This window comes from Ammospiza caudacuta, chromosome 2 (genome assembly GCF_027887145.1).
Source record: "Ammospiza caudacuta isolate bAmmCau1 chromosome 2, bAmmCau1.pri, whole genome shotgun sequence".
In the NCBI taxonomy this organism is placed as follows: Eukaryota; Metazoa; Chordata; class Aves; order Passeriformes; family Passerellidae; genus Ammospiza; species Ammospiza caudacuta.
The window spans coordinates 46277621-46290199 of record NC_080594.1 but is presented as its reverse complement, the minus strand read 5'-3'; the positions used below and the strand labels follow the sequence as shown (position 1 = coordinate 46290199).

Genomic DNA, 12579 nt, shown 5'->3' with positions numbered 1-12579 from the left:
AGCCAAAGTCCTTCAGGGACCGGCATAAATTCCAAAGCTGTCCGAGTGCTAGATTTAGTATTTCAAACATTGAAGTGGCTGAAAGTAGTACAAAAATATATGCACAGAAGGACAGCTGTCTGTCAGCTATACACATTTACACAGGCTTCTGGGCAACAGTTTCAAACAGAAATTAACAACTTGTTCTAAGTAAAATAACTCCCATCCAGGCTTCCAACAGGGTATTGGAATTTACCCTGACAGGATGGGCAATGCTTAAAGTACCCTAAAGTCTCTTCCTGAAAAGCATCTCCTAAAGGTTTGCAATTCTCCACATAAAGCCAAAATACAGCATTTTAAAGGAATTTAAATGTTTTATAGAGCTTTCTCTACATACAGATGGAAAAAACCAAGTAAGATGTTATTGCATGCATCTGCAGCTCAACCTAAGACACTATCCCAAAATGCTGTAGCCTCAGTGACTTGTTCCTATTATCCCATACCTCTTTCTTGGGTACAAACACTGTCAACCAAGTGTATCATTTGGAACACAAGTAACAATCCTAAGAAAAAAGTCCAAGCTCCCAAAACCAATCTTGGTAGAGGCTGTACTGGATGAAATGTAGATGCAAGAGTAAAAGGCGCAAATTAGGACAGAGTCACCATCTTCTGCTCTCCTCATGTCCTTCACAAAGCCAAAAGGAGACAGAATTAGCTGGGTAAACACAGGCATGGTGGAAAAGAGATCTTCCAGCAAACCTCTGCTGCAATCCTTTGGGACCCCTGTAGGCTGTTAAAATTCCAGGGGATTACAGCCAAACAGACATCAGGGACCAAAACATCTGTTTGATGAGGATGAAAAGAGAGTGTGAAGTGTTACTGTATAACCTCTGACATGCAATGATGATGATCAGTGGTAAAAGCATTTCATCCAGTGCAGCACCAGGAATGGCCACATCCAAGCTGCCCTCGATGGAGTTCCACTAGGGGTAACAACTTGCTATACAGGGAGCAGAATTGTGGTACATCCTGGATTTTAGGAAGTCTGAGGCCTTATTTTCTCTCTTGAAGTCAAGCATCAGGACAGACACATTAATGCAAGTGACAAACAATTCTTTCAGTCACCCATGCTACAAATGCAGGGAGATAGTCTGCTTTGTTCCTGGCTGGTTTTGAATGCTTCCATCTCTGTCTGCTGAGAGGTGGAAAAAGGGACAGGTTCCCACTAAAATCTGAAATTGCTCATTATTCTCAGTGTGGAAAGTCTCTATCAACAAGTAAAATAAAAATCCCGAACCCTAGGATTTTAATGAGTTTTCTATTTTTGTCTCAGTGAAAAAACTATAGCACGCCTTTATTCCTTCATATACCGTAAGGAACTTACCATCATTACAGCACTAACAATAGGTACAAAGTTTTGAAAGCATGACACTGAACCTTATAATTTTAGTTAAATGTGAAACACTTTTACTGAGGCCAAGCAAAGGCCCTGAGGGATTTTATTTCAGTAGTTAGAAACTGCTAACTTACTGTGCCAATAATCCAACAGTCTGCAGACAATACTTTCCCAGACAGGAAGGCAGTACATTGTTGTAATGCACATCTTTTAAGAAATCAACAGGCTTAAAGCCATACCTGTGTGTTACATTTTTGGTGGCACTCACTTCACTCTCTTAACAAGTACTTCTAAGACCTACATGATGTGCAGTCAAGAAAGGAAAATATCTTATGTAAGCACGCTCCCTCTGAACTGGAGAGATTATCCTTTAATGTTCTCCTGTCTTTTATGGGCACAAGAGGAAAAAAACCCCCTCTTTTATAGGCACAAGAGGAAAAAAAACTTCTTCATGGTGCTGATTCTCCTCATTCACATTCTCTTTCGTGACTTCATTTGTGCAGTCAATTGCTCACAGACGTGAATAGGAAGGTGGCAGTACAGCCCTGCTTTAAAATAAAAGGTAGCAGGAAGGTAAGGCCCTGGAGAGTAGTTTCTCAAGGTGATGCTCCTGAAAGCAGATATCCATGCCTTTTCAAATGGGTAACATTATGCTGGATCTCATTTTAATTTCACAGACACTATATAAGGGCAAGGAACTGCAAAAATTATTATTATCCTATTATTGTAATTGCTCAAAGGATTTTCTGCTAGTCTCCCATTTAGTATAGTATGTGAAAGGCTGACAAAGAAAATGTGATTAAGTTGTGAATCTCTGGTTCCTGCCAGCAGTTTTGAAGAGCAAGAGATTCCCATCATAAACAGTAACCGAAAGAATGATGGCATTTCTGGTCCTTTCATCAGGAAATTAAAAAAACAGTAGTCCTTCAACACCTGTTAGAGACCCAGAACAGAATGGAGGGAAGCAATCCAATTCATCTGCATGAACTGTTTTTTGTGGTACAGCACCACCACTCCCTCAAAGTGTTGACCATGTTGGAGTCCAAGTCTGACTTGGGGGAGTAAGACAAAGACAGAAAAAAGCAGAGTTTTTCTGAGGTCATATAAGGATGCAATTTCTTTTTTGCTTGTGACCAAGAATCAAATGCTTTATGCTCTTTCCCTTTCCTTCCTTTCCCTGCAGTAGTTAAGCTGACAGTTATCTGCAATCAATACATTACAGGAGCTAATCAGCTGCTGTGGCTTCTGGTGCTGAACCCAGAAGGACAACAGCCTGTCCCTAGCTGTGGGGTAGAGCCGGGACATTATGAATTTGGTTCTGGGATGCCTGGATCCTCTTCAGTGGTGCAGAGCTTGGGAAGCACCACGTCAACTGCTTCCACTGGTGGTGCTTCTTGAATACTGCTCTCATTTTGTCATCTAAAGCTGGGGCATGTAACAGCAAAAACCAGAGGACGAGAAGAGAGAAGCAGATAGCTGATAGAAGCAAACGGAATTTCCTCTGTGTCTCCTCCTGTGCTTCACTGGATGTCTGGTCTAGGTCTTACTCCATCTCTGTACTACATTTTCAGCTTGGCATAACCAAATGTTCACCTTAAATCTTTACAAAGTCATGTCAGCTCGCACCCGCTATAGTGCCTGGTTCACAAGCACTAGCCACACCTTCCAGGTGTTTCCAGAAGCAGAAAATTCCCCATGCAGCAAGAGGTGCTTCATGCTCCATATCAGTCCGTTCTCTGCACTCTGAATCCTCTTTCTCCAACACCAAATAATGATGTTTCCTTAATACACAGCTCCTGATGGATCTTGGAGCTTTCTCCCACCCAGCTGGGTGTCCACGAAGGGCAAAGAGCAACTTCAGGGGAAAGATCTCAAACTCTAAATTAAATTCCTTACTCTGGGTAATCTCTCATTTCTGATCTGCAAAGGTGTCTGAAGAACCAGGGCAGACCCACCTCCCAGCTGGGCTCCAAATCACCTCAGGCAGCCCCTGCCGAAACCGTGTCAATTACCTGCTGCACACATGCATTTGCATTAACTGTGCCCGTTCTTTTTCTGAGTTGTCTGAAAAGACCTTTACATTTTCCAGCTGATTTCAATAATAACTGAATAATAAATAATTTAAGCTAAGCATTTAATGGATGGAGTAAACAGAACATTGTAAATACAGCTATTACTACAACAATAATTAATTGCTGAGGTCTTTTGTTACTACTTGCCCCTGTTTTAGGGACTTAATAGTATCAGGAAAGAAAGGGTTTGTCCTTTGTTATTCTTTCCATATACATCTGCTATTCAGAACACTGCAACAGATCATCAAAGACAGCTATGGGAGCACTTCTTGTATTCCTTTATTCAGTCTTTTGCTTTCTGCAAATATTCTTGTGTTTTAAATATCATTCATCATCGTGTTTGTGTTCAGGCTGCAATCTCGTCTGACACACAAAGCAGATGAAACTAGGGATTTCCAAAGCTAAATTCATAACTCTTGATATCTTAAGCTAACAGCCCAAAGCCTCCAGGAGAAAGCAGTAATAGATTCACATCCTCTGTGGCTCATAGAAAGTGAAATATGTGTAACACATATGACCATTAAGTTGTATTTGAAGGTAGATGAGTCTGTGAATACAAATAACGGGGATTAGCACACATTTGTTAGCAAAAATTTACTTAATTTGGTCTTGGAACACATTTAGCAAGCTTATATCACTGCTGCTTCAAGCCACAGTCCCTGCTGGGGTTAGGAGATGGTTTTATTCTTACGAGGGAAAAAGCCCTACCATTTGTGTCCACCCTAAGCATTTTCAAGGGAACTTGAAAAAGGCCTCTGTAACTCCTTACATATCTTGCCATACCTAAACCATGCTACTAAAGGTGTCCCAAACCACCTTTCTGTGCTGGCAACCATACAGAACAAACCTCAGGGGCTCTGGGAGGTGCACAACTCTGAAAAATCATGCTGATTATGGTATCCCTCCAAAGTAAAAGCCAACAATAGACCCAGTAGACTTCTTCCTTTCCTACTCTTTATGGCTCCCACATTCAACACAAAGATGCTGGGTGACATATCCCAACGAAGTGTTGATGACATGACAATTTACCTGAGATTTTTTTTTTGTCTTTAAGACTGGATTTATTTGGGAAAAAAAAATTACAGGTTGGATAAGGGTATTGAGGTTGGCTGACAAGCATCTTGATGCTCCCAGTGAGTGACCAAAATGGTCCCACCAATCCTTTATCTGTGGACATTATTGCATACTGTCTACATTCCCATTCACTTGGTGACCTTTACTTTTTCTTTGTTGAAGCAATGATGCTCATAGCCATCAGTCAACATTTCCTCCCCCAGACTGCTCTCATATCCTTCCTCATCATCTGCAAGGACTTCTAACTTGGATCACTTCCATTCAGCACCACACCTGACCTTCCAGACACACACTGTGATGGAATCTATGTAAGCCTGCAGCAAATGCCAATGAAAGTTGTCCCAATACACTTCTTATGCTCTTCTTCTTGAATCTTTCATCTTGAAGTTGGATCTTTGTTTGTGCCTCCAGACAGCAACTCTAATTATTAATTGATCTATATAATAACATGTCATACAGCATTACTCTGCTGCTTTTACCTGTGAGAAGCTGACCAAAGATACTGATTTTTAAACAAAGGACCTGAGAAAGAAAAACTCCTGACCAGCTCTCAGTTGGAGGACACACAAACAGCTAGACACAGAGACAGTGTTAACAGGCTATGGGAACAGCCCCAAAACCCAGCATTTTACTTGGCTTGTGCTTTCTACCTGGAGGGGAAGTGAGAAAAACTCCTGAGTCAGCCAAGAGCCCATGACTATTGATTTTTGAAGGAAATTATCCTTCCAGATGCAGTGCTTTTGAAAAGTCCACTCTTAAACACTCTTCTCCATTTAAATGAAAGGAAATTACCAAGGCTGAAGGTCTTTATTAGCAAACCTCTCCAGGATCCATACAGAAAACCTGGAGGAAATCTTTGCAAGACGATCCTACACTACTCTGCTGAGACTGAGGGCCTGTAAAAGCCTCTTCCCTTTCCCCCCCCATCAGCTTAGGTGAGAAAACAAGTGCACCATTTATTGATAGCCAAATACTACTTAAAAATTATTATAACTTTCTCTCCTGAATGTTACATGAATGTATCTGTGTTTAATAAAATCTTTCTCCCTTATACACAATGTTTTCCAGACCTTAACACAGCATCATCCAGATCCATATCTCACATTAACTAGTAGCATGGAACACCTCTACTGAACATCAGGAATATTAAAATAGCACAGGAAGCTTTTGGGGACAAATAATACTCTACATTTCATACTTTCCTTTCTACAAGAATTTCCTCTCTTGCTGCTGTTTTTATCTTGAATATCTATTAAATGAATTGCTTTTCCCACTGGGAAAACAGATCTGACCCTGACATGGTGACATCAGTGAAATCTCTAAGAAAAAGAAATTGTGGAATGGTTTGGGTTGGAAGGGGACCTTGACAATAATAAAAAAAAAAAAATAAGTGTAGCACATATCTGAGAAAGAAATTAACAAAAAAATATTTTAATAATAATTCTTAACTATTTTGAGTGATAATTTCTAATACTAACATATGGATCATCTTTTACGCCACAATGTGAAGATGCAAATTCCATATCCTTGAAATCTGTGGCAAGCAAAGCATAAAGATTTCAATTCTTTTCAGCAATTAACTTTCTGTCTGTGAACTTCCCTAAAATTTGACAGATATTCACTAGGTGGATCTGAACTTTACGTCAAGAACATAAAATAAAAAATGTAAAAATGAAGCAAATAAAAAATGAAGTTGCATTTTCATGGGTTTAAGTTCATTATAAAAATACACCACAGAAGCTACTGGAACAGCGTGCATGCAGAAATCTACCCCACAGAGGGTCTGAAAGCAAGAAACAGAGAGCTGCTATGAGTAGTTAAAAAATGTATTTTAATACATCTTCAAAATCTGTTTAAAGCTTTTCCCCACAAACAGTCTAATAAATAATCTAGTGAAAACTGTTAAGTACTTTTTCTTGCTCTTGGGCTGTATTTGTATTTGCAGGAAAAAACAACTGCATGTTGGTCATGAATATAGTGAAAGGTACTGCACAAGCCTGCATACTTCAGGAGCAATTGCTGCATACAAATACAACATTGAAGTAGCCTGTGGAACACAAGAAAACAGTAGCCCAACTGACTTTCTTTGTAAACAGGCAATTATGTACCAGGGGTCCAACTGCCAAACATTTTGGTTTTTAAAACTAACAGGAGTTAAGCAATTTACTAAGTTTAAAAATTTGAGCTATGAGATGAAAAATGTGAACATATTCCTCTTGCAAATAAACTGGATTCCTACTTCTCCTTCTTTTTAAGAGGTTCCAAACTGCAATCACTGCTCAGGTAGAGCCCCTATTTAAATCACAAACAGCTCTTTCTGGGGGAAAAAAACCTGCATGACAAGGGCCAGTGTTTGCATTGGAGTTTGCTAATGCTAGCATAGCTGGTCAAAATCCAGCCATTACAGTAGCTTTGTTGTAAGTATCTGGGTATTTCCAGTTGAGTCCAACATAAACCTTAGCTATAGTAAGCTCTGGAGGAACTGGTGAAGAGGAGGGATGAGCTGGGTGTTTCCAATGTGTTGCCAGGACAAGGATGATGGGTATGTGTCACTCTGGTTCCATCTTCTCACCACACGGAACCTGCAATTACTTGTACAAGTCAGGCAGACTTCATCTGGACTATGGGAAAAAGAGGGAAGAAACTCAGTCCTCACAAGGAAGTAGCAGCACCGACAGAAGACACTTGCCCCATGCATTACTTTTTTTATATATTATATTATTTATATATTATATTATATATTGCACAGAGGACAGGTTTTCCCAAGTGCTCAGCCATAAGCACTTGCCAAGAGGAAGGCAGGGGCTACTAAGGACTCTGGAAAATACTAGAATGTCTCTGAGTGCCAAAATGTAGGGTAGCCTTCCTATTTGAACTTGGGTGCCTGAAAGCAGACATCACTAATATAGAATTTTTGAGATAACTCAAGATACAACTGCATTGACAAACAAATGAATTCACATCAACTTTGATAAAAGCCAGTAGGAATCTTTGTAAGCCATAGTAACAACCAAAAATCTATGTAAGAACGTATACTAGACTGAGGAAGATGTTAAAACATCTGAGAAAAGTTTTAACAGTAAAGCAATGATGAAATTTCAAAACAAGACACTGTGATCAGATACTTTTTGAGTAAATTTATTTTCCAAAATTTAGAACAATTTTTGATCGACACAGGAATAAATTATCTAGATTGACTTTGTGTCCTACCACATAACTTTGGTGTGCCCACCTCAGTTGCAGAAGCAGACTTGGTGCTGTACTAGTCCAAAATCTTTGCCTCAAACTAAGTGCTCAGAGGAATGGAAATCTAGAGAACAGGCCAATTTTCCCTGTAATTACACTGGTGCAATCACAGAGACATCTTCACTTTTGCACTAGTACAGATTTCATACCCTTAAATGAGTCATATATTAAGGAATAGGAACTATGAGAAATGATTATTTGGTCCAACATGTTTAAATCCAAAGAACTTCACCTGCTCACAGTCTGGAATTGCACAATTCATTGTGGGATCTAAAACTGTTAAGAAATCAAAGCAGACGTCTTCCCCTCTCATGAACAAGCAAGTCTCAAAACAATCAGGACCTAGAAATGAAATGCATGACTTATTTTGACTAGCATACAAACTTAGATCACAATGATAAAGCTGAAGTTAATCAATTTAATTTACTTGTTAAAGTCTTTGTCCTACACAAAAAGTACTGCACTGCTTTGCCTTCTGCAAAAGGAATGAAGGAACACAGCCTTTCTTATTAATCCTCTGAAATGAACATTAAATTATTTCTATAGGCTCATATAAAGCTTTTGAGTTTAAAGTTTTAGTCAGTCCAGTAACATGCTAGGACAAATGCCAGGGAAATGAATGTTCTGGATTTCCCGGGTAGAAATCTGACTGTAGGTCAGCAAAGGCCCATCTTTTATTTTCCCAACAATAACCCTGAAAATTAAAACCAGACTCTGATGGACTGGAGATATTGACAGTTGATCTCTCTGTTGTATGGTTATTTAAAAATATCACATTTAGAGCTATGAAACTCGTTGAATATGGATGTTCTTATTTCTAAAAAATATACAGAATCCTTCTTATGGTAGATGACACCCAAGTACACACACATTCTTTGATTCCATCAGCAACTGATAATAATAAAAAATGTTAAGAGAAATTGTTAACAGTAATTGGAGTCTAGCTTGAGATAAATTCCACATATTAAAGCAAAACACTCACTTAAAAGGATTTTTGTAATTGAACTTGTCTTAGAAGGGTAAAATTTAATCCAGTTCCATCTTTCTAGCTAACTGGTACACTATTTGCTTTTGCAGTTAAAACCTGACTGTATGATAACTCTCAACACACTCCAAACTGCATCCTTGGGAATACTGCACTGCTCTTGATAGCAAAACATCATTCAGCTGTATGAAATCTCACTTTCTAAATAAAGAACATCATGTTTTTAAATGACACTGATTATTCAACCAAGGTTACGCTTCTATTGCTAAATTGAGTTGTAATTATAAAGCAGAATTAATAACCACATTTAATGAAAATCCCATTATGATGCAGCTGAGGAAATCAAAGTTGAAAACTCCTGTAAGTAAAATGACAGATAGTCACAATATAAGGGCAATACTATGTGTGAGTCTATTTCCTCAGCTTTCTGGAGTTCTCAGCAGAAAGTTAACTCCAAAATGATATTGCTGCTCCCCTCGGGAGCATGTACAAACCCAGAGACAAACATATAGAGAGGTGAGAGTGACAAGGAAGGCTCCTGTCTGACCTCAGGGCTGCCTCTGACCTCAGCAGATCTTCCCCAGAAACTGCATTCCCACTAGTGAGGCAGAATCAGGCCCTCCAATTTCAGGTCATCAGCCCCACATAAATCTAGAGGGCACAAGAGTCCAAGGCACTAACTCTTGGAGAAAGAGGAAAGTTATTCCAAGATACAATTTTTTTTTTTATTTCAGTAGGCTTTTCTTCGCATTCATGTGGCACATAAACAAGATTATGCTTTGGGAGGTTTGCCTCTACTGGGATTAAAATCTACTAAGAATGGAACTGTGCAGAAGAGGAAGGAAGGGTATCATTTTCCCTAAATTACATTTATTAGGTATATATTCATCTCAGAATACACATTAAGTCAAACAGACTCAAAGAGAAAAGCTTTACCTTTACTATAAAACACTAATGAAAGACTGGAATCAATCTCTCCTCATTCCCTTTAGCTTAATTCTGTGCAAGAACTGCAAACTGCTACAGATTAAGGATTGTTCAAACTTCAACTTGAGAAAAATTCTCAACCACAAGAGCTGAAAGGCAAATAGTTCTTTATAAAACCATAGCACTACCTCTCCTAAGTACTCAAGCATGTTTAATGTTGACTGTGTTGCTGAGATATACTAACATACTATATAGATGGTGCACGGAGGGAAAAAAATTATTTTGCATTCAGCTAAAGAATAAATATATACAATCCCCTCCAAATTATCAATGTATTGCTCCAACATCTGAAATCAAACTGAATGCAGGTAGATTTCTAATCATGAGCAGAATTTCCTGCTTATAAGTGGCAAACCAATGTATGCCAATAGACAAATGTTTCAGCTCTGGTGTATTGTGTTCTGATGAGTAAGAATCTTGTACTATTCATGTTTTTGAATAATTTCAGCTCTGTCAGTAAGAGGGATTCTCTGAATAATGTATGTAGTGCAAAAGAAATGAACAGAGTTTAAATAAAACACACAAATGTGAAGGGAAAAGAAAAAGGACTGAAATCTCCAAAGTGATATAGATCAGATCAATTTTGATAACTCACAACAGATTCTATCTATTAAGGCAACCTGTTTCCATATGCATTCAAGATTTAAAATAAAAATACTAATGTTCTAGGCCTGTTTGAAGACAACAAAAATGCATAAAATAACCATTGGAAATTAGCTATGACATTGAACATACAAAATTTTCCAGTTCCAAAAGTATCCTGGGTGAACATTTTGATAGATGTTTTTAACCTAGTGAAAACAAAAAAAAACCATTAAAGTTTATCCAGTGTTGCAGTGAGTTACCTGCTAGTATGCCATCCATAATCCTTTGAAATAATCTGTCTACTGTCTCTGACACATGCAAAGGGTCAGGCCCTGAATCTGCACAAGTAACCTCTGCAGCAAATGGAAACAGAAGTAGAGGAAACTGGTAATGTCTCAGAGCTTTATGCTTGAACTCACATGAATATTCATCTCGGTCCAGAAGCTCTCAGGCTTTTGTTTGGGGACGTGTGCTCTGAGTAATTTCCACACAAACAGCAAGGTCCAAACCCACTGTTTCACAGCGGTTCAGCAAAGAGTTTTCAATTCATATTAAAACATATGAAATCACTTAATTCAGAGCTGATGGTGGGGGTTTCTTTAATTAGGTTAGAAAAACTCACACATGTGCGCTTTAGAAGCCTCTGTCAAGCCAGGAAATTCAATCACATGGAAGCCAGTGTCCTCCAGCTATCAGACAATTGATTTTTGCAGGACTCTGCTCACATTTAGCTTAAGGAACATGAGATATGTTCATTCAGTTGTCAGTTGGTTTGCCTACATTTCATTAGGAGAATATCTGTTGTTTAAAATATATTCTTCAGTAATAAAATGTTTTTAAAAAGAAGTAGTCAGATTATTGGCACAAGACTGCAAAACACGAAATAAATGCAAACTTGGACTAATGCAAAAATACATGTGCATTTAAGTGGCAAGCAGAAACATAAATAAGGCCTTTAGGATTACTTCTATTTAATACAAATGTACAGAATTTTATGAGCATATACACACATAAGCATATACATTTAATTTCCCTTTCTTCTCTGCCACCTCCCCATACTACAAGGATTCGTCATTTCTAAAGCTCTTAAATACTTTGGAACCGAAACTGGGTTCAGTTTAAAGAAGAAAAAAAAAGGATCAGGTTATGAATCACTATTTCTATAAATGACAGCAAACATAATGGGAGAGGTGTTCCTCAGTTAAATAAAAGGCAAAAATAGCATAAGGTGGTTAGAAAGAGAGAAGAATCTGCTGCAAATAGTGTAAATCAGCAAAGGTTTGGCCAAACACTTCTTTGAATTTAAAGGTGTTTAGTTTTACACAGTGAAGTGGTGCTATTTTAGATAATTTTAAATGTGTGCAAATCAGAATTAGTTCACTAACATTCAAATGGAAAGACTAAGCAATATCCTTAATCCAAAATGAAGCAATAGCTTGAGAAATTGACAAAACTAGATGCATAGGCAGAATCTAGAATAATTGACTTAAATTAAAATTACCGATTTTAGAACACAAAAATTTTAGTCCCATCCCATTTGCTAAAAATTTAAGTTTAAAAATGCTAGTGTGTCATTGGTCTTCATGGAATAAATATTATCAGTGCTTTCAAAAGTTGACATGAACTGTAGTATTTTCTCAATGTACTACACCTGCACAGACCTGATTCCTTCCAGTTTCAAAGCATCTTTTGAAATGTTTTTGCCTTATGGAATTTGATACTGATTTCCACGCTAAATACAATTAATACATTGCTTAATATAGAATCCACGCTTTACGGGACATCACCCTTTCCTGCATAAAATGAATGGAGCCATTTTGGCAGCTCAGAAGCTTTTCCTCTTAAACAGGGTGGCAAGGTCATCTGAAACTTGAAGTAGCAAAGACTTGGATAAATAAATTTAGTAATCATGCAATAAATTATTCATGAGAACTGCACAGCATATTGTATGTTTACATATTAAAAAGTGCCACAGAGATGGCAGTGAGAAAGTGAAGAGAAACACAGCACATATTTTAAAGGCACCATGAGCAGTAAGACATTCTCCAGTATGTTTCTATTTTAAACTCGCTCAGCAATGTTGCTTAGAGCATCTACTTCCAGAGGCAATTCACTCATGAACGGAGAGGAGGGACTGGAAAACTTAAGAGCTACAGAGGAAAACCTATAGAGTCCTGAAATATGAACATCAAAGTAGTAACGCTACTACAGTCTTCAGCTCTGCCCCACAGTACACCAGCATCTTACATAATAAC

General features: G+C 38.1%; 1 protein-coding gene across 6 annotated transcripts in view; it reads right to left on the bottom strand.

Annotated features, from left to right (window-relative positions):
- GRIA4 (glutamate ionotropic receptor AMPA type subunit 4) overlaps positions 1-12579 on the bottom strand; it is a 215653-nt gene that overhangs the window by 200531 nt on the left and 2543 nt on the right. The window lies entirely within an intron of this gene.